This window comes from Carettochelys insculpta, chromosome 1, assembly GCF_033958435.1.
Source record: "Carettochelys insculpta isolate YL-2023 chromosome 1, ASM3395843v1, whole genome shotgun sequence".
NCBI classification, from domain to species: domain Eukaryota; kingdom Metazoa; phylum Chordata; order Testudines; family Carettochelyidae; genus Carettochelys; species Carettochelys insculpta.
In genome coordinates, this window is record NC_134137.1 from 244,051,016 (window position 1) to 244,073,068 (window position 22,053).

At 43.3% G+C, this 22,053-nt stretch overlaps 1 long non-coding RNA gene across 4 annotated transcripts in view; it reads right to left on the bottom strand.

Annotated features, from left to right (window-relative positions):
* The window catches only part of LOC142018008 (uncharacterized), a 216,459-nt gene that overhangs the window by 113,061 nt on the left and 81,345 nt on the right, over window positions 1-22,053 (bottom strand). For all 4 annotated transcript variants that reach the window (XR_012646652.1, XR_012646653.1, XR_012646649.1 and 1 more), the window contains one exon: window positions 16,368-16,472. This is a non-coding gene — a long non-coding RNA (uncharacterized LOC142018008). The remainder of the gene's footprint in view (window positions 1-16,367; window positions 16,473-22,053) is intronic.

The window sequence follows — 22,053 nt, forward strand, 5'->3', positions numbered from 1 at the left end:
GTTCAGGCTCTAGGAAGGGTTCCTCCCGCTCTGGGTCAGTGGGCAACCCTTCCGCCCCACTGTGACGAGGACCAAACAACCCCCAAGTCACTAGTTCACGGGGTTCCCACCTTGCCTCAAGTGGGTGAGAGGCAACAGTTCAAAGCCCCCAGCCTTACTTCAGGCAGGGGCTGGGGAAAATTAGCTCTCACCAAGGCCTAGCCCGAGGTCCAGGCAACAGCAGGCCCACAGTCTTACAAGCCCCTGGCCACAGCTCAGGGCAGGATAACAAACCCACAGTTCATAGAAGGCCCCAAGCCCCAGCTCAGGGTGGGGTAGCAAACCCAGAGTCTTAGAAAGCCCCTGGCCCTAGCTCAGGGCGGGGCAGCACACAGCCAAAAGAAGCCTGTGCCCTGGTGCAAGGCGGGGCAGGTCCAGGCCCTGGTGCAGGGCGGGGCAACATAACAGACTCACGGCAGCCCAGGCCCTAGCTCAGGGCAGGGCAGCAAAGAAACAGTTCAGGTGGCCCCCGGCCCTAGCTCAGGTGGAGGCACAACACAACAGACACTGCACCCGTCCTGGCAGAGAGGTGGGGGAAGACTGACACCCAGCAAGTGGGTGTTGGGGGGACACAGGCCCACCCACTCCACTGCATCACAGCCCAGGGGCCCTGGTCGCAGCAGCATGGTCTGCTACACGGGTCAGCAGAGAATCCAGACTGCAACATGCTGACCCAAGGCCCTTTAACAGTCCTCTCTATCCCCTGGGCCACTCCGAGTCTCCTCCCTGGCACACATCCCATGTCTTGCTGACTTGTCAGTGCTCACAGGGTTCCAGGTCCAACTGGGGTCTGGGTGGCCTGATCCAGGCCTGCACGGCTTATGGGCTCCGCTGCCTCAGGGTGCAGACTGAGGTGGATACTCTGGTGGGCCTCAGGGTCCGGCTGGTCTGCTTCAGGCAGCAGGATCTGCTGGGTTCCCCGGGCATCGGGATCGGCAAGCGACCAGGCAGCCCAATCCAGGCTTCAGCCCTGCTCAGCCAGTCCTCAGCCTCCCAGGTAGGGAGCCCTAAGCCATCCCCTGCCCCTCTCCAGCCTCAGCCCTCACTGAGTCCTCAGGCTGGGTTTTTAGAGTCCCTGCCCTGCCTCCTGACTTCACCTAATAACTTATTTTGTTAGTCTTTAAAGGGCTACATGAGTGCTCGTTTGTTTTACTATGAATATTGAAAATACTTAGGCAAGTGTGTAAAGTTATGCATGTGAGTAGCTCCACTGATGTCTTACTTAGGGGCCCTTCCTGGCTTGACACCAGGATATTTCTTAGAGGCTGTGTCTACATTGCCACCCTCCTTCGAAGGAAGGATGGTAAGTAGGGTGTTGGGAGTTTACTAATGAATTTACTAAGTTTACTAACTTTGAAGGAGGTTGATAGTGTAGATAAGCCCTAAGAAAAAAAGGACATAGAGCAGTTTTTAAACTAAGAGGTGGGGGAAAGCCGATTGGTGCGGGGGAGCACCTGGATCGGACGGAGACTTCTCTTACACGAGGCTCCATAGACAGGGATTCCCTAGAAGTTAGTCAGATAGGGAACGTGGGAAATAATATATGGGCAAGATCAGATGTGAAACAATCGTGCATAAAAAAATCCACCACGTCTGTGAAAGGCGGACATATAAATAGTGGTAGTTTTCTAACATGCTTTTACACTAATGCTAGGAGTCTGTCTAATAAGATGGGTGAACTGGAGTACCTCATATCAAAGGAGGAAGTTGACATAATAGGCATCTCAGAAACATGGTGGAATGAGGACAATCAGTGGGACACTATCATACCGGGATATAAATTATATCGGAAAGACAGAACAGGTCGTGCGGGTGGCGGAGTGGTACTATATGTGAAGGATAATATAGAATCAAATGAAGTAAAAATCCTAAAGGAATCAAAATGTTCCATAGAATCATTATGGATAACAATTCATTCCTCTAATATGAATATGGCATTAGGAATATATTACCGACCACCTAACCAGGACAGTGATAGTGATGCTGAAATGTTAAGGGAGATTAGAGAGGCTATCAAAATAAAAAACACAGTAATAATAGGAGATTTCAATTATCCCCATATTGATTGGGTGCATGTCACCTCAGGACGGGATTCAGAGATTAAATTTCTTGATGCCTTAAATGACTGCTTCTTGGAGCAGCTAGTACAGGAACCCACAAGGGGAGAGTCGATTCTCGATCTAGTCTTGACTGGAACGCAGGATCTGGTCCAAGAGGTAACTGTTACTGGACCGCTTGGAAATAGTGACCACAATATAATAACTTTTAATATTCCTGTGTTGGGAAGAACACCGCAGCGGTCAAACACTCTGGCATTTAATTTCAAAAAGGGGAATTACACTAAAATGAGGAAGCTAGTTAAACAGAAACTAAAAGGTAGAGTAATTAAACTAAAATCCCTGGAAGCTGCATGGAAACTGTTTAAAGACACCATACTAGAGGCCCAACTTAAATGTATACCCCAAATAAAAAAACACAGTAAGAGACCTAACAAAGAACCACCATGGCTAAACAGCCATGTTAAAAAGGCAGTGAGAGAGAAAAGGGCAGCTTTTAAAAAGTGGAAGTCAAATCCTAGTGAGGAAAATAGAAAGGAACATAAACACTCCCAAATTAACTGTCATAATGTAGTAAGAAAAGCCAAAAAAGAGTTTGAGGAACAGCTAGCCAAAAATTCAAAAAACAATAGTAAAATGTTTTTTAAATACATTAGAAGCAGGAAGCCTGCTAAAAAAGCAGTGGGGCCCTTGGATGATAAAGATATAAAAGGAGCGATCAAGGAAGACAGTGCCATTGCGGAGCGATTAAATGATTTCTTTGCTTCAGTCTTCACGGCTGAAGATGTTACAGAGGTTCCTAAATCTGAGCCAGCCTTTTTAGGCGACAAATCTGAGGAACTCACTCAGATTGAAGTGACATTAGAGGAGGTTTTGGAATTAATTGATAAGCTGAATAGTAACAAGTCTCCAGGACCAGATGGCATTCACCCAAGGGTTCTGAAAGAACTCAAATGTGAAATTGCGGAGTTATTAACAGTGGTTTGTAACCTATCCTTTAAATCCACTTTGGTACCAAATGACTGGAAGACGGCCAATATAACACCAATATTTAAAAAAGGCTCTAGAGGAGATCCTGGCAATTATAGACCGATAAGTTTAACATCAGTACCAGGCAAATTAGTAGAAACACTAGTAAAGAGTAAAATTGCAAGGCACATAGAAGAGCACGAATTGTTGGGCAAAAGTCAGCATGGTTTCTGCAGAGGGAAGTCGTGTCTGTCTAATCTATTAGAATTCTTTGAAGGGGTTAATAAACATGCGGACAAGGGGCACCCAGTGGACATAATATACCTAGATTTCCAGAAAGCCTTTGACACGGTCCCACACCAAAGGCTTTTATGTAAATTAGGTGGTCATGGGATAGGAGGAAAGGTCCTTTCATGGATCGGGAATTGGTTAAAAGACAGAAAACAAAGGGTGGGAATAAATGGTAAATTTTCACAATGGAGGGGGGTAACTAGTGGTGTTCCCCAGGGCTCAGTCCTGGGACCGATCCTGTTCAACTTGTTCATCAATGATCTGGAAAATGAGGTAAGCAGTGAGGTGGCAAAGTTTGCAGATGACACCAAGTTGTTCAGGACAGTCAAAACCAAAAGGGATTGTGAAGAACTACAAAAAGATCTCAGCAAACTGAGTGATTGGGCAGCAAAATGGCAAATGAAATTTAATGTGGGTAAGTGTAAGGTAATGCATGTTGGAAAAAATAACCCAAATTACACGTACTACATGATGGGGTCAAATTTAGCTACGACAGATCAGGAAAGGGATCTTGGAGTTATAGTGGATAGTTCTCTGAAGACATCCACGCAGTGTGCAGCGGCAGTTAGTAAGGCAAATAGGATGTTAGGAATTATTAAAAGAGGGATCGATAATAAGACAAAAGATATCATACTTCCCCTATATAAAACTATGGTACGCCCACATCTCGAGTACTGCGTGCAGATGTGGTCTCCTCACCTCAAAAAAGATATATTGGCATTAGAAAAGGTTCAGAAAAGGGCGACTAAGATGATTAGGGGCTTGGAAAGGGTCCCATATGGGGAGAGGCTAGAGAGACTGGGACTTTTCAGTTTGGAAAAGAGGCGATTGAGGGGCGATATGATAGAGGTATATAAAATCATGAATGGTGTGGAGAAAGTGAATATAGAAAAATTATTTACCTTTTCCCATAATACAAGAACTAGGGGACACCAAATGAAATTGATGGGTAGTGGGTTCAAAACTAATAAAAGGAAATTTTTCTTCACACAGCGCACAGTCAACCTGTGGAACTCCTTGCCCGAGGCGGCTGTGAAGGCCAGGACTCTATTAGGGTTTAAAAAAGAGCTTGATAAATTTTTGCAGGTCAGGTCCATAAATGGCTATTAGCCAGGGATAAAGTATGGTGCCCTAGCCTTCATAACAAGGGCAGGAGATGGATGGCAGGAGATAAATCACTTGTCTTCTGTTCTCCTTCTCTGGGGCGCCTGGCATTGGCCACCGTCGGCAGATGGGATGCTGGGCTTGATGGACCTTTGGTCTGACCCAGTATGGCCATTCTTATGTTCTTATGTTCTTAAGAATGGGCCAGCAACCAAATAAAGTCACTGCCATGACCATGCCTCATCTCTAAAACAGCTTCCAACCCTAGGATTAACAGCAACCGGCCACGTTAGCCTTTATGCTGGTCTGTATCCTGACAATCAATCAAATTGCATGCTTTTCCTCTCTCTCTCACATGCACTACGTCTACATGGCAATTTTTAAAAATATTTACATAATTTGCATTATGCAAATTGCATAAATTATTTCAAAATACTTTATTCCAAATGTTCTGTTACTCTTCATATGACGAGGGATACTGTAACCATAATAGCATGCCCGAAATGCAGCGCTATTTCAAGTGCTGTGAAAAGCTGCAGTATTGTTATTTCAGAATACTTCTGTATCCCGAAATAGCACCCACCATGTAGGCGTAGCCATAGAAGCCCAGGTAAGCAATAACCAGCTGAAAGGCCCAGACTGAATTAGATAACATTTAAAACACCTAAGAAATATTACCATGATTAAAAACCAACGGCAGGTTCTGATTTGCCTCTCAGTTGGGTCTTGTACCCACTTAGCTCTATGGGGCCTAATTCTCATTAAATACGCCAACATAAAAGAGATGCAATTTCATCAAAGCCAAAGAGTTAATATGGTGTAAAACTAGTATAAAAAAACACCTTAAAAATATTTCAGGCTTTTTCACAGTCATGCTCATTGACTTCAGTAACATTTCTCTCAGTTTATACCCAAATAATTGAGACCTGAACGTTATACAATGAAGGATTTTTAAAAAATAAACATAGTCCTACAATGTTTGTGGACATGGTAGAATTTTAATATGTATGAGTAGCCAAAATGATATACCTAGAAACTACATACAAAACTGAGACTATTCCATTCTATTTTAATCATCCAAGCTAAAACAAGTGCCAAAATAAAACACATAGGCTGGGTCTAGATGGTGCTCTGTCCAGCGCCGCTGCCAGCAGAGCTATGCAAAATGAGCTTCTCGGGATTGCAAATGGTGTGCCATTTGCATACTCACAAAGCTCATTACCAAAGCCCCGTGAGAGTTTGGCGTTGACAGAAGAGTTGCCGGCACTGCAGAGGCCATGTGGACGTACCTTTGCTGGCTCAAACCCCCTCTGACGCCAGTCCCTTATGCCGGCACCTCCTTCTGCTGATGCTGAACTCTCACGGGGCTATGGTAATGAGCTTTATGTGTATGCAAATGGCAAACTATCTGCAATCCCAAGAAGCTCGTTTTGCACAGCTCTGCCAGCAGTGGCGCTGGGAGGAGCACTGTGTGGACGCAGCCATGGTATATAATGAAAAGAGAATATGGTTTAAAAAGAAAAATACTTTCAATTTTAAGGGGCTGTTAGTAATGAGTAAATATGTAGGGATTTTTTTTTTTTGTTTTAATATACACTTGTGCCATCACAACAAACATTTAAATGGTATTTGCCAGTTCATGTACATATTTTAGTATGATGCATTCTGTTTACTAAGAGACTATTTTATCCTTAAATTTATTATTTCTACAATTTTCACAGAAAATGAAGGCCATTACAAGTAAATTTAATTTAAAAAACTTAAAGCAATGTTAAAACTATAATGTCTCCTTTATTCTACATCCATCTCTGCTTTATCCAGGACTATTTTCATTTGCAAATAATTCTTTAAGCTATAAATGCACAGTAAAATCATAACATACTGCATAACTGAAATGGCTTCCGGAAGGAGAATGAAAATCCTCCAAACTGTAATCTCCAACTCTGCTTCACAGTGATACTAAGACAGAATTCCACAGATAGCTGGAAAGTTATATTAAGTAACTGTCTGATGTCCTGCCAGGGTCTTTGATAGTTATCCAGAGTACATAGGTAAGATATTGTTTATTTACAGAGAAGATGGATGCTGTTTAAATGGTCTGAGAGTTTAGCAGGTCTGAAATACTGTACTGTACATTATATTTTTGGTAAAAGAGGCACATATGAATACAATCACCATAGAAACATCCTTTCCCCAGTTAATATGGCAGCAAAGCCCTAAAATACATGTTTATGCAGGCCTGGATTTCCAATCAGGTACAGTAGGCACTGATCCAGAGTGTGTCCTCAAACGTAAAGTAGGATAAAAGTTCCTTTTTAAAAAAAAAAAATTACAGAAAACATGACGATTACCTATAGATAGGCAGCAGGAAGTGGGGACTTAAGATGCTGTGCCTAGAAGTGAGTAAGGTATAAATCCATCCCAGTATTTAAGTCTACTCAGGACAGCATCTAAGCATGTGCTTAACTTTGATTACGTGTTTAAGTCCCATTGGCTGGTATTTGTACCCACCATTGGCACACTCACAGAAATGAATAAATTTGTGCAAAAGAACATTTTTATCCCATTCTTGTCTACTTAGACTGACGGGTGTTTGCAGTGCAGTTTGTCTCTTATTAGATGCATAAAATAACAGAATTTCTTCTTCTGAATTTTCAAAGCACGCTGAATGAAACATCTGCTATGGTACACGTAAACCACATGACTTGCACTCTTTTCTGCTTTACAATATTCTACTTATTTTAGAGTAGCGGGGTGTAGGACTGTGCGGTTCTCATCCCCGCTCTGTCACAGATTCATTTTGATCAAATCATTCTTTCTGCTTCTCAGAAGCCATATTTGAGAAACTGAATAATGCTCACCTTGCTTAGTATTGTGTGGTAAAATTACTGTTGACTTTTGTTTTGTAGTGAAAACAGAAAAAGATCTCATCACACTTCCTATGCTTAATTTCTTGAAATACATACAAAGTATGTCAATAGTATCACCAAATGAGTCTTTGTTTTGGGTGCACAACAAAAGCACTGGAGTTTTCTATAAACTGGACTTCTTCTGATTTCAAGCACATAAAGTACCCAAAACCGCAGCATTTAATATGTTGAACTTCTGTTCCTCCCCGCAGGTCTCATCGTATCAACAAACTGGAAAATTAAAGCATCTTCAAGCCTCTTTCCCTTGGCATTGCTTTTATTTTGTCTTTGTAGATTTTCTAACTTGACAGAGCTTTTAATATGACATCATAGAAAAGCAATGTGCCAGTTCCAAGAATAAGAAAAACATTCAGATTTAACCTGTGTGAAATACAGCAAGCACATGCAAGAAAGAATCCTAATAGGCAGAACTACTTAATCTTGTCTTTTCAGTTCTAACTATGATACGGTACATTCCCCTAAAAATCCATAAAGTCAATTATGTTTAAAAGCTTAGTTTTCATTATTATGATACTGTAATTATGTTTGTTTTGATAAAAACAATGTTTTACCATACTGAAATTTTAATTAATGTGACAAAGTCAGTCCTATTCCTGGGCCTCTGTCCTCTGGTTGGTCCATTAGGACCCCTTGCCCTCACTGGGACGAGGGGTGGTCTGGGGGGAACCTAGCCCCCACCCACTCATGCTGGGTTCTGGCCCAAGGACCCTGTGCAGCTGCCAGTGGGAGGTGCTGACTCCCTTAGCCCTTGGCACAGCAACTCTCCTCCCTGGGCCACTTCCCCAGACGATTCTCCCTGGTGTCTTCTCCAGACCGTAGTAGTCACGGGTCCCCACTCCTGATCTGTAGAAGCTCCCGCTCTCCCTTTTTGATATCTGGTGTTCCTGCAGCTCTCCTCTGCTCTTCTCAAACCTGTTCTCTCTCTGCTCCTGTCTCCTTGCATCTCTCTGCTCACCTCACTCTCTCTCCCTGCCCTTCCCACTGTGAAGAGTTTTAAAGGCCTCTTATTGGCCCAGTCATTGGGGCCAGCTGGCTTTAATTAGACTGAGCCATCTCCCACCCAGCTGCCTGTGATTGCCCTGCAGACCGTTCTACTTGTTTGGGCTCCCTCTGAGGAGCCCTTCGGCTTGGCCCTGCCACATTAATTTCTTTTTTGGCTGACTACAATAGCCTCCAATGCACTCCCTCATGCACCAAACCCAGTACCTTTTGGCCAATTCCAATATACCTTCAGTGCTTACCTTTTCTGACAACTTCATGTTTTCTGATGGCTATGACCCCAACAATTCTCTTCCTTTTGCTCTTTGCACAACAGCCATTTGCTATTATGTAGACAACCCCCCTCCCTCACCACACACTCCTGCATCTGATGAAGTGGGTCTTTGCCCATGAAAGTTTATGCTCCAAAATATTTGTTAGTCTATAAGGTGCCACAGGACTTCTTGTAGTTCTCGAAGATACAGACTACTACGGCTACCTCTCTGATACTTGCTATTATATAGTAATTTCACCCTCTGGCAGCTCCCAGATATTTCTGATTTCTTCTTAAGCAGCTCCCATCTTTAACAAGTAACCATTAGTTGCTCATTGCATTTTCCTATCCTCTCACAAGCTCTCTACTGTTCTTCTTGGTTTCCTCCACAAACACAATAGCTTCTTATGTCTATCTGACGTGTTTCCTTCCCTCTCATAGGGCTTGTCTACACTTGCCCCCAACTTTGAAGGGGGCAAGCTAATTAGGGCCACAGGAGATTACTAATGAAATGCTGCAGTGAATAAGCAGCACTTCATTAGGCTAATTTTCCCCTGTGGCAACTTTGAAGCGGCAAACTTTGAATTGCCGGCATGCGTGTATTTTACTTTTGAGGAGTAAAGGGACTTCAAAGTAGCATGGGCACTTTGAAGCGCCTGCAGCTACACGCATGCTGGCACTTCAAAGTTTGCCACCTTGAAGTTGCTGCGGGGGAAAATTAGGCTGATGAAGCGCTGCATATTCACCACAGCACTTCATTAGTAATCTCCTGTGGCCCTGATTACCATGCCCTCTTTGAAGCTGGGCTCAAGTGTAGACGCAGTCTTGCTTATTTAAGAAATAGAAATCACTGGTTTTGTGCTAAGGGACTAGGACCTAGCATCTGGATTACTGGATCTCTGCCTCTGCAGCAGAATTCTCGTGTGCAAGACAAGAGGAGACAGTTTTTCAGAAGAGCTCAGGGCCAGATGACATGTCTCTGGGTTGGGATGAAGAGGACAGCGATATCATGTGTAGACAACTCCTTAGTCTTGGCCTTTTCCAAAATCATCTGTCTTGACACTAAAGAGGTCAGAGCTCTCTAAACGTAGGCCCTTAGTTGGCTTCAAATTCAGTCTGAAGACAGGCATAACGTTTGAACCCAGAGAATCTTCTCTCAGTGGTACCGCTGACCCTCTCTCTCATCATTGACTTTGAGGCGAAATTTATTAATGCCAGTACCAAAGGCAATATCACTGTGCCTGGTTTGGCAATATGTTAGAGAGATAATGGACTCCTGAATTCTACATAAATAACTGCAGAAGGCCCTGAATAATACCCCTCAATTGCCAACAGAGTCTGGTTAAGAAAGCCAAGTGGACTTCCCAGATTGGGCTAGTGGAACTTCCATGGGGATTCGAGAGGAATTTCTGAGCAGATTCAGTATACCCCATGAGATATTTTTGTTTGAAGCCAGAGGTGAATATCTCTGCAGAATCGAGTAACAGTGGCAAATCCAATACCTCCATCTGCAGGAGGGGGATGTTTCCTGATAAGAGGTGAAATTGACTGTATCTGAGCTACTGGCACTGGTAAGATATCTGTATAACTACTGTGAGGCATTTCAAAAGAAACACTCACCAGCAACAGGAATGCAGAGTGATGCTTCCTCTTTTCCTCCTTCTTAGACTCTCTGGAACATGTCTTCTTTTTTGCCCCACAGCAGCACCAGGCAGAGATCTGGAAACCTGCCTTTAGGTTATGGTGTTGACGTTAAAATTGTAATAGGAGGTTGCAGTGCCAATGCCAGCACTGACAGAGACTGCAGCATTGCTGCATATTGTCTAGATGGAGCTAGCAGCACTGGAACTTGCCAGGCAGGAAGCTGAGCTGCGAATGCTATTTTGCCTCAAAGAGGTGGCTCTCAGGCCTGATCTTGAGCCTAGTGAATAGAAGAGGCCTGCACTCCCAACGTAGTCAGAACTGATGAGGCCACCTTAGTACAAGTGTGTTACTGTATGCTTTCCCCAGTGAACCCAGCTTTTCCGTACAGTTCCACAGCTCAGTACCAGAGCACTAAATCCTATTCATTGAAATGCACAGAAGGCCTTGACAAATAAACTTAATTCCTTCACTTCCCCTCACAATTAAAATACTGAAGAGCCTTGCTGCCGATTTCCATACCATGCCCTTTCTACTGCATCAATATGCCTTCTACTAAGCTGTGCACAATACTCTTTTGTGCAGTGACATAAGCTGTGATAAAATAATAGAAATATCATCCCAAATTTATTCTAAGCCTGGCATTTTGGCATTGAGTAAACGTTAATTACAGCTAGTCAAAACACCAGTAAGAAATGTTTACAGCATTTTTCAATCAATTTTTTTTTACTTTTATTTTAAAAAAGTGACCAAACATTTTTAATGTCCAAACATGCAAAACATAGTTCCATGATTGAGTGTAAAAACTACACACACAAACCCTTTATTATATTTTAAAATCCAAACAGGAATTATGACCATCACAGGCCACACATTTCACCAGTAATTCACTTCTTGGATCTAGAGAGGACAGGAAGTAAAACTGACAGAATACCGTGAAAATGGCAATTTTATACCTTTTACATATTTCCAGCTTCACCAGAAACAGTATCAGAAATTTCGTTAGAGAGCTTGATCTCAGAAGACTGTCAATCTAATTTTGCAGACTTAACAGATGAGCCAAATAGCCAAACTTTTTTTATATTTCTCTGAACAGACCATCTGAATCATAACTAAAATTTTGGGACATGGAAGAGAGGAGGACACAAAGATATCACAGATCAGTGTACACCATCTGACAACCTTAGAAACAGTTAAGGGTTTGCATTTTTATTTTTTGGAAATGGAAATTTTAAAATGCAGGATTTTATAATGGATTATAATTCTGCCAGCCAAAATTGGCTTTAAGTAGGCTTGGCAATCAATACTGCCATTTATAGTCCATAATAAATGCTTTGGTTGCAGTGCAGCACAAAGGAGGTAGTCAATTACTTGGAAACATGCTTTCAGTTTCTGTAATGGGAGGTAATTTTTAACATTTTAAGGAAAAGCTGCATTGTTTAGACTGAAGACAAGAATTCTGCTTTGTTTTCCAGCTAAACAATGCAACAGTTTCTTTAAAATGTTAAAAATTGCCTTCCATTATCTCCACTGAAAGCATTTTTCTGAGATTTTGGCTAGGTAGGATTATCACCAAGGGGTCAGGTATCTCAGGCTTTATTTCACTTGAAGTGGAAATAACACTGGTTGGTGTTTAGTTGTTTTTAGAAACTGGGTTGAGGGGAATCTAACTTCTTTAAAGTTTGGTGTCTCACCACATTCGGACCATGTATCAATCAGGGAAGACAGCACAGTTAGCAGTGGAGATGAAAAACAATACAAGTGTGCAGCTTTGGGCTTGTATGAGACAAGATGGATGCAATCTGGGTGACTACACCTTGCAACAGGTGAAATCCTCATCTATGCAGGACATGAGAAGAGGGTGGACCACACACAGAAGGCGTGTGCTTGATGTTATCAAGAGAGGCATCTGGTACTTTAATGTAGTCAACAGCAGTATCATCACAGCCAGATTCTACATCAAAGTGAAGAAGGTACGGATTGTGCAATGTTATGCAACACCCAACGAAGCAGCTGAGGAATGTAAAACAGACACCTATGAGAAACTACAAAGTGTGGTGAACCAGAAAGCAAAAGGAGGATATGTTGATTTTGATGGGCAACTTCAATATGAAAATTGGAAGCATAAATACAGAGAACAGACAATAGGAAAAGAAGGCCTAGGTAACAAGAATGAAAATGGAGAGCACTTCACTGACTTTTGTTCCTTCAATGGATTGATGATAGGTGGTAGTATTTGTCCACACAAAAAGGATTCATAAGGTCACTTGGGTTTCACTGACCCAAGAGTCAGAAAACCAGACTGATCACATCTGTATCAGGAATTCTTTCAGAAGATTAATGCAAGATGCTCGTGCTAGCAGAGGAGCAGATGTAGGTTCAGACCCCCATTTGGTCACGATAAAACTCAAGTTGAAGCTCAAAAGGTACATCACAAAAGCAACCAAGCTGGGACTGAGATTCAGCTGAAGGACACAGAGACAAGAGCCAGTTACAAGTAGAGCTGTCCTACAGATATGAACTTCTGACAAACCTCATCCTGAAAGATGCTACCATAGAACAAATTTGGGAACACATCAAAACAGCCTGGAAAGAGACCCATGATAAAACATTGGGAAAGAGGACAAGGTGTCACAAAAAATGAAACTCTGAGAAAAGTGAAGGAATGAAAGGACAAGAAAACAGCTGTCAACAACGGCAAAGCAAGAGCAGTCAAAGCAGAAGCTCAGAGACTGTATTCAGATGCCAACAGAGAAGTTGAAAAGGCTGTTAAATGGTACAAGAAGAGCTTTGTGGAAAACCTTGCAAAACAAGTGGAACAAGCTGCAGGAGAGAGAAACTTGAAAAAGCTGAATGACATAACATGGAAACTAGCTGGGTCACGGCATACGGTCAATCAGCCAGTACAGGACAAGGAGGGGTATGTGCTAAAAACCCAAGTGAGCAGCTCAGTAGATGGAAGGAACACTTTGAAGAGCTACTGAACAGCCCTGCCCACATGGAACCTCTGGAGTTATCACCTGCAAATATACCATTGCAAATTGACAGCAACAGACCTACAAAAGAAGAAATCAGAAAAAACATTGCTCATCTGAAGAGTGGAAAAGCACCTGATCCAGACAACATCCCAGAAGAAGCAAGCAAAGCAGGTAGTGCGACATCAGTCAACATGATGTATAATCTTTTTGGGAAAATTTGGGACACTGAGGAGATCCTACAACACGGGAAACATGGCTACCTTATCAAGCTTCCAAAGAAAGGCAATCTGAAGGAATGCAAGCACTGGAGGGGCATGACGTTACTGTTTGTTCCAGGAAAAGCGTTCAGTAGTATTCTCCTGGAGAGAATGATGACAGAAACTGATACGCAGCTCAGAGAAGTACAGGCTGGCTTCTGAAGCGAGAGATCTTGTATTGACTAAATAGCAGCTCTCAGAGTGATCGTAGAACAGTCAATTGTGTGGGACTCCATAATCTTCATAGACTTCGAAAAAGCCTGTGATAGTATTGATAGAAACTCTTTGGGGAAACTGCCACAACACCATGGCATCCCATCCAAAATTATTAACCTGATCTGTTCAATGTACAAAACCTCGACATGCCACGTTATTCACAATGGCATCTTGACAGAATCCTTCATCATACACTCAGGAGTGCAACAAGGGTGCCTCGTCTGTTCTTGATCACAATGGATTGGATTATGAGCAGAACAATAGATGGCCATCAACAGGGCACTCAGTGGACACTTCTCAAACAGGTAAAGGACGCTGATTTTGCTTGCAACGTTGCACTCTTTTCATACTGACATGAATGCAAGGAAGACAAGGTTGCAACACCAGACAAAACTGCCTCAGTGACTGGACTGACCATTACTAAGGGAAAGACCAAGACAACAAGGATAACCAGTCCAACAACACCACCATGACACTGGGAGGGGATGGCCTGGAAGACATGGAGCAGTATACCTACTTTGGGAGAATTATGGGCAGAGATGGAGGAACAGGCAAGTATATCAATGCCAGGATAGGGAAAGCAACAGCTGCATTCAAGATTCTTTGTCTGATGTGGAGTTCACAAACAATATCTAGGAAGACAGAACTACGGATACTCAACACAAATGTGAAGAGTGTGCTCTTATATGGATGCGAGACCTGGCGTACTAAAAAGTCTTCAAATCACAAGCTACAGACATTCATAAACAGATGCCTGAGGTGCATTCTTTGCATCAAATGGCAAGACTTGGTCACAAATGAGGAGCTTTGGAACAGAGCAGAACAAGAACCACTTGATGTTCAAATCAAGAGAAGAAAGTGAGGATGGATGCAAGCTCCAGGTTGCATCCAAATATGAAGATTTTTCTTCCAAAGCATTTCTAGACCTATCCTGCTCTTTCATTCCCCACTGCTAACATTCTCAACACACCTAGTCTCTACAACTGTACCGTTCTTCTCACTGGTCTCCCTAACACCTACATTCCCACACTGCAAAAATCTCCACACAAATGCAGTTGATAACATGATCATATTGGAAATGTAACCATAAGGAACCACCACATGGAGATAGATGAGAAGCCCAGAAAAGCCAGCAACAATGCTAAAAACCTAGGGCCAGCTTCAGTGTTGCATCTCTTAGGAGGTAAAGATGGCTTTACTTTTGTACTTCCTGAATTCTTGGCAGTAGTGAAAAGCAGCATGGCTCCAATGAAATGTAGAGCCTTCAGTTTATAGTAGCTTTATCCAGCTTCTAATGAGCTGTTCCTTAACCTAGAATTGCTAGACACCATGATGTGGCTACTCTTTGTTCAGTCTCCTCAGAAGTTTAGCTCCACTCCTATTTTCAGGCCCATGCAGAAGGACAGCATAGGAATGATATTACACTCCTCCACTGGTGGGAGTGTCCTGAGGGACTCTGTAGCCCCCTTACACAGCTGAAGTATTGTAAAGGGGATATAGAGGGGGCTGTAATACGACACTTGATCTTTAAATTTGATTCTGCAGTGGAATCTGCTAAAGAGTGGTCTCCGGCAGAGTGGCAGGAAAGACATACTATTAGTGTATTTTAAATCTTAATACCACCCAAACAATTTCATCAGCGGACTTTCCAAAACAAGAGGAGTGTTTAACGTGTAAATTATTACTTCCACACTATTTTAAACTCTGGACTTTTTAAGAGGCAGCAACACAGAGAAGTGAAGAGGTGTTTACTCTTAATACAAATGGAAGTGTCCCACAGCAAATGAAATTTTGAGTCTAGCAAGCTATTTTGAAAGTTAATGCAGATTATTTTGGAAAGATGTTGAGCAAGGGTTCCATAATTTAGACTAGAAGGGGTTTTCACTTTAAATAGGAACAGTTATTAAGGGGAACAGTAGGGTCTGAAGTTCTGCACCTGCCTAACTTCCATTCAATTGAGTGTGCACTAACAAGTCTAATTCACCTCAGTGCAGAGGCCTTTTGCACCACCTAACCCCCACGGAAGTCCTTAATGCACAGCTTTAAATGTGGTCTTATGGGATCTTATCTGCCCTCTGTATTGAAATGCAGTTTACCTTAACTCACTGGTTTAACTTGGGAAGCACCAAACCCTTATAATGCTTAGGACCTGATCTAGGTCTGCTGATGTTAGTGGGAATCTTTCCACTGTGTTCAATGGGCACTGATTTGGCCCATTAGTTATTAACAGAGAACCTACTGAACTCTGTTTAAGTGAGAGTCAGAAGAGAGTGCAGATGTGCTGGCCCCATTATGCTCACAGGAGTGAAAGGTGGCACAAACACATTCAGCTACTACATAAACATAGATATAACCACAGGGGACTTAATCTGCTGAGTTTTAAGGTATCACGTTTATCCAGTAAAACAAACATCATCACAACAATCTTAAAATACACAGTGATACTTAAGTTAAATAATGCTAGTTTTCTCTCCGTTTCAGGATATTTTCATTCATTAGATGGCATTTCACTATCACCTTTCATGAGTTCACAGAAGAAAGTTTTTTTTTTTCCAAGCTCATTAGTGAATGTGCTTGTATAGTGCCCAAAATCATGCACAGAGGATTGGTGTGTATAGTGAGGTCATAAATACCTGAAAGTCTCTCAATTAAATCTCAGGAAGCTTTTTTTGTGTGCCTTGATCTCATCTTGCTAAGTAACCACAGCATCCTTTTTGGTGAAGTCAGAGTTGGTCATACTGTGGGGAGGAGAAAAAAAGCAATTATAGTGAATGTGATTTTGACAGCAATCTAAAGAAGATATATATCAGAAGCTGAGATATCACAAAATCCATATTTAAGTAATGTTCCATCTCCCTACTGTCTATTTCACTGACAAACCCAACATTTCAATGTGGAGCAGATAAACAAGAAACATGAAAGCAGCTGCACTGTTTCACAAAGGACATTTGCTATCACGCATATGGAGTTGAGCAAAACACACTCCAGCCCTAATTAGAATGACATCACACAGAGCTGCTGCTCACCTGAGGCCTCCCTCTGAAAGGGCTGGTTCCACCTATTTACTCAAATCCTGCTGCTCCCCTTGCCACCCTGGTGCCAGGCTATTGCTACTGTCTTCAAATGTCAAAAGATTTTGGGATGGTTGGGCTTAAAGACTTAAAAACAGGAATGCAGTGGTCAAAATTAACCCCAATGAAAACTTTGCCATTCTAGATTCACCCTTCCAGACAGAAGTCTTCCTCTGAGTTACTTTGCTAAAGAGTATTTATTTATTACATTTTTACATATTACTGTGCAAACTCTTAATCAAACCCTATGTTCCAAAAATATGATTATATTAAAAAACAGAGCAAATTTGATAATTATGAGAGGTGCCCAGGAACCATGTAGAAGTAGCTTGAAATGAACTATTTGAATCAAAAAAGTCCTTCTCTGTCTATAAACATGCTTTAAATTCTGTTGCAGAGTTGAAATTGCTTTACCCTTCCCTCTCTTCCTCTTCCCCAAAGTCAATGAAACATGTCACCTCTGAGAGAGATGCTAAGCAGGCCAACACAGGTAATAAATAGTGGGGTTTTGGCAGAAGACATTCTGGCAAAAGTAAAACACCTGTGGATTTTATGCATTTTAATACTATTTACATGTACTTTACATCTTTAAAGCACCATACAAATATTAACTAATTTACTGTCATTTGACCTTTTGCAATAGTGAGGTAGTTCTTGTGATTGAACTGGAAAAGTGACACATAGTGAGAGTGCAGGGCTTTATATTGAGTTAAACTGGGAATCAGAGGCACAGTGGGGTTTAGATCACAGGTGTTCCTGGCTCCCATTCCCATGCTCAAGGCATGTTCCCTTTCTAAAGCTAATTGTGCTACAGAAGACTGGATTATTTTTTCCACAGTAATTTCTCATTTAATGAAGGGACTACAAGTTCTGGTGCTATATAATATATACCTCTACTACTCTGGGGTGTATGGGGTGTCCAGGGAGGAGTAGTACCTTTGGTGTGGGGACTTGTTATGTCTCTTCGGGGCAGTTCACACACCTTTGGTCCCCACCTGGCACCCAGCTCTCACCTGTGGCTCCAAGAATCTGTGGCATGCAGCAGCCATACCCCAATAAACTACTTCGACAGGCAGGCTAAACCAGGTGAGGGTAGCCAGCAGGACTGAAACCTGCGGTGAGATAGGGAATTGCCTATCTCAGCATGCAAAGTCAGCTCGGCGGACTGGGAGGATGATATCAATAGCAAGATCCAACAACCAGGAAGGCGGTTCTGCAATGCTCTGTGGAGAGCAAAGGGCATGATAAGGCACCAAAGACGGCATGGCCATCCACTGCAGTCTAGGAAGTCCCAGCTGTGATGACTTTTTGTACCACTGGAACCAGGCTTCTGAGGTCGAGAGAGTGGAACTGCCTGTGTGCAATGGCTTTTCCACTTTAAACATTCTCCTGCTCAGGTTCTTTGCACATTCTCATCACTTCTGCCTACCTCAAAGTCCTGTGGTGATGGCAGAAGGGCAAAGCAACAGGTGGAGGTGACCACTGGGAGTCATAGCTCCAAACCTGCACATAGGCAACCTGTGGACTTTGGTCGCTCGACTCTGACCCCAGGATGACAGAGGAGTTTGGCAGCATCCCAGGTGACTGAACAGGCCTTTTTAGGAACAGCACTGCTCACCCTCAAAATGAGGGAGGGGACTAGAAAAGGTGTCCCAAAAATTGCTTGTCCCAACCAAAATGGCCAGCATGACACAGCTGTCAGTTTTACCCTCACAGTGGTCGAAAAACAGTGAAAAGAAAGATGCTATTTGCAGCATGGAATGTTCTCACCCTCTGGGACAGGGAGAATGCTACGAGGCATGAAAGAACAACAGCCCTCGTAGCAAGAGAACTGGCACATTATAACATTGACATAGCCGCCCTGAGTGAGACCAGGCTGGCAGAGGAAGGATCCATCTGTGAACCAAAAGGAAGTTACACCTCCTTCTGGAAAGGCAGGCCAGAAAATGAAGACAGAATCCATGGAGTGGGACTTGCCATCAAGACATCACTTCTGCATCAGCTTCCTGACCTACCAACTTGTATCAGTGAGCATCTGATCAAGCTCCACTTCCCCCTCAACAGCTCTCACCATGTTACAGTCATTAGCGCTCACACCCCCACACTGACTAGCAGCGACGAAGCAAATGAAAGTTTCTATGAGGACCTTGACCACCTTGTGAAAGCAACTCCTCCTAGTGACAAGCTTCTCCTTCAACGCCAAGGTCAGCAAGGACTGTAGGACCTGGAAAACACTCTCTTCAGGCAAGCCGATAAATACAAGACCACATGGATGCACCCGAAATCAAAAGAGTGGCACCTGATTGACTATGTCATCAGTCGCAGGTGGGACATTTGAGATGTTAAGATCACCAGGGCCATGCAGGGAGCTGAGTGCTGGACTGATCATTGACTTATGCTGCACATCACACCACCGCACCGCAAGAAGCTCAAGGTTGTCAGACCCTCCTTCAACATCAGGAAGCTGCAACATACTGGTCATCGTGAGAAATTCACAGCCTGCCTTGACGAAGTGCTGACGTCCCATGGACCTCTGACTGGAGACCCAACACAAGAGTGGGACCAGTTCAAAACCCTGGTGACGGGGTCAGCCAAGTCAACATTAGTACTGAAAAACAGAGTTCACCAAGACTGGTTTGATGAAGATGACGAGGCCATCATGAAGGTCTTAGAGGAAAAACAGAACACATTTCTGCTATGGCAAAATGATCAGTCCTCAATCTCCAAACGTGATCGTTTCAAACACCTTCAGAGCCAGGTGCAAACAGCACTTTGCAAAATGCAAGATGAGTGGTGTGAGAGTAAAGCTGATTAAGTCCAATACTACGCTGACACCAAGAACTCCAAGTTGTTCTTCAGTGCTATCAAAGCTATATATGGACCTTCAAAGCCAAATACTACACCTGTCCTGCCTACAGATGGCATGACCCTTCTGAGGGAGAAGAACAGCATCAACAATAGGTGGAGAGACTACTTCAGCAACCTTCTCAACAGACCCTCCATTGATGACCCTGTGGCCCTAGACGAGATCCCTCAGAAACCCACAATAGACAGTCTTGACCTGCCCCCTACAATGGATGAGGTCAAAAAGGCAATCAGCCCGACCAGCTCTGGCAAAGCCCCTGGGATGGACGGTATCCCTGCTGAAATTTTTGAAGCGGCAGGACCAGTGTCACTTGAAGCCTTTCACAACATCTTGATCAGCATCTGGGAAGAAGACGACATGCCGAAAGAATTTAAGGATGCCACAGTCATCTCACTCTTCAAGAACAAGGGCAACAAAGCTGACTGTGGAAATTACCAGGGCATCTCCCTTCTCTGTACTGCTGGGAAGATCTTGGCCCGAGTCATCCCCAACCGTCTGATCACCAGCATCTCAGAGGAGAACCTATCAGAGGCACAGTGTGGTTTCCGGCCAGGCTGCAGCACCATTGACATGATCTTTGCTGTTTGTCAGGTCCAGGAAAAGTGCATAGATATAGAACTTGGATCTGTATGCTGTCTTTATAGACCTGACCAAGGCGTTTGACACCATCAACAGAGAAGCCCTATGGATTATCCTGTCAAAACTTGGCTGCCCGAGAAGATTCGTTAACCTCATATGCCTGTTCCATGATGACATGACTGGCTTTGTTCCTTCAAATGGCGAGTCCTCAGATCCATTTGAGATATCCAGTGGTATGAAGCAAGGGTGCATGCTGGCTCCAGTGTTATTCAACCTCTCTTTCATGTGCATCCGGAGCCAAGCAGTTAGGGACCTGGACCGTGGAGTCTACATAAAATACAGACTTGATGGGTCACTTTTCGACCTTTGTCATCTGAATGCTAAAACCAAGACACTTGAGAGGCTCATCCTTGAAGCCCTTTTTTGCTGATGACTGTGCGCTTACGGCACACAAAGAATCTGATCTCCAGCTCATCATCAATAAGTTTGCTGATGCCACTTGCCTCTTTGGTTTGACCATCAGCCTAGGAAAGACCAAGGTACTGTTTCAACCTACTTCAGGATCTGCTGCTCTCCCCACTTCAATCTTTATTGAAGGAACAGAGTTAAAAACAGTAGAGGAGTTCAAGCACCTTGGCAGTGTGATAGCCAATGATGGCTCCCTTGACAAAGAAATCAACGCCAGAATCTGCCAGGCCAGCCGGGCACTAGGACGTTTGAGAGAGCAAGTGCTGAATCAGCACAATATCCGACAGTCCACTAAACTGAAAGTGTACAAGGCTGTAGTCCTGACCAGTCTCCTGTATGGCTGTGAAACCTGGACCCTGTACAGAAAACATATACAACTGCTGGAGCGCTTCCACACACGCAGCCTGAGATTAATACTGCACATTAAATGGCAGGACAGTTACAAACCTGGAAGTCCTGGACAGAGCAGGAACCACGAACACTGAAGCCATGATTCTGAAAGCCCAGCTTTCCTGGACAGGGCACGTCATACGAATGGAGGAGTCAAGAATCCCTAAGCAATTCCTCTATGGTGAATTCTCCCAGGGCAAAATCAAGGTGGGCCTCAGAAGAGGTATAAAGACTGCATGAAGGCCAACACTGCTCATTCTGGTTTAAATCCAGATCAGCTAGAGCAGCATGCAAAAGACTGAATAGACTGGCGTGCTCTTGTATGACACGTGTATGACAACTTTGAAGAGCAGCGACGCATACGCCTCATTGATGCTTGTGAGAGGAAGAAAGCAACAGCAGCAGGTGCACCAACAGAGCCAGGACAATTTCCTTGCCCCCACTGTGAACGCCCATGCTGTTCAAAGCTTGGTCTCCTCAGTCACATGCGAGTCCACAACCGATGTGCCTGAGCAAGCTCAAGATGTCATAGTCGGACATGACGGACTACCTGCTATACTATAACACTAACTTTCATTTTCCTGACATGATTATTGTGCACTCAGAGTTTGCAATTATGAGCATTTTTACTATAAGTTAATGCATTAGGCTGGCTGCTCTCTGAGACTCACTTATTCCCCCCCACCCACCAAGCTAATTTGCTGAGCTGAAAGGATGAATTGCTCAATACCAAGTCCTGACTGTAAATGTTCTATGCAATAGTGAGCCAGACTAGCTTTCTACAAACAGCAAATTCTTGTTTTATAAAACATCTCTTACAACTGTCTGGAGAAATACAAATTTCCTTGAGACGTTTCAGTAGATATTTATTACAGCTGTTTCCAAGGATCAGTCATTTCCTGGTTCCCAAAGGCAAATAATCAAGGACTAAATTACACTAAAAAC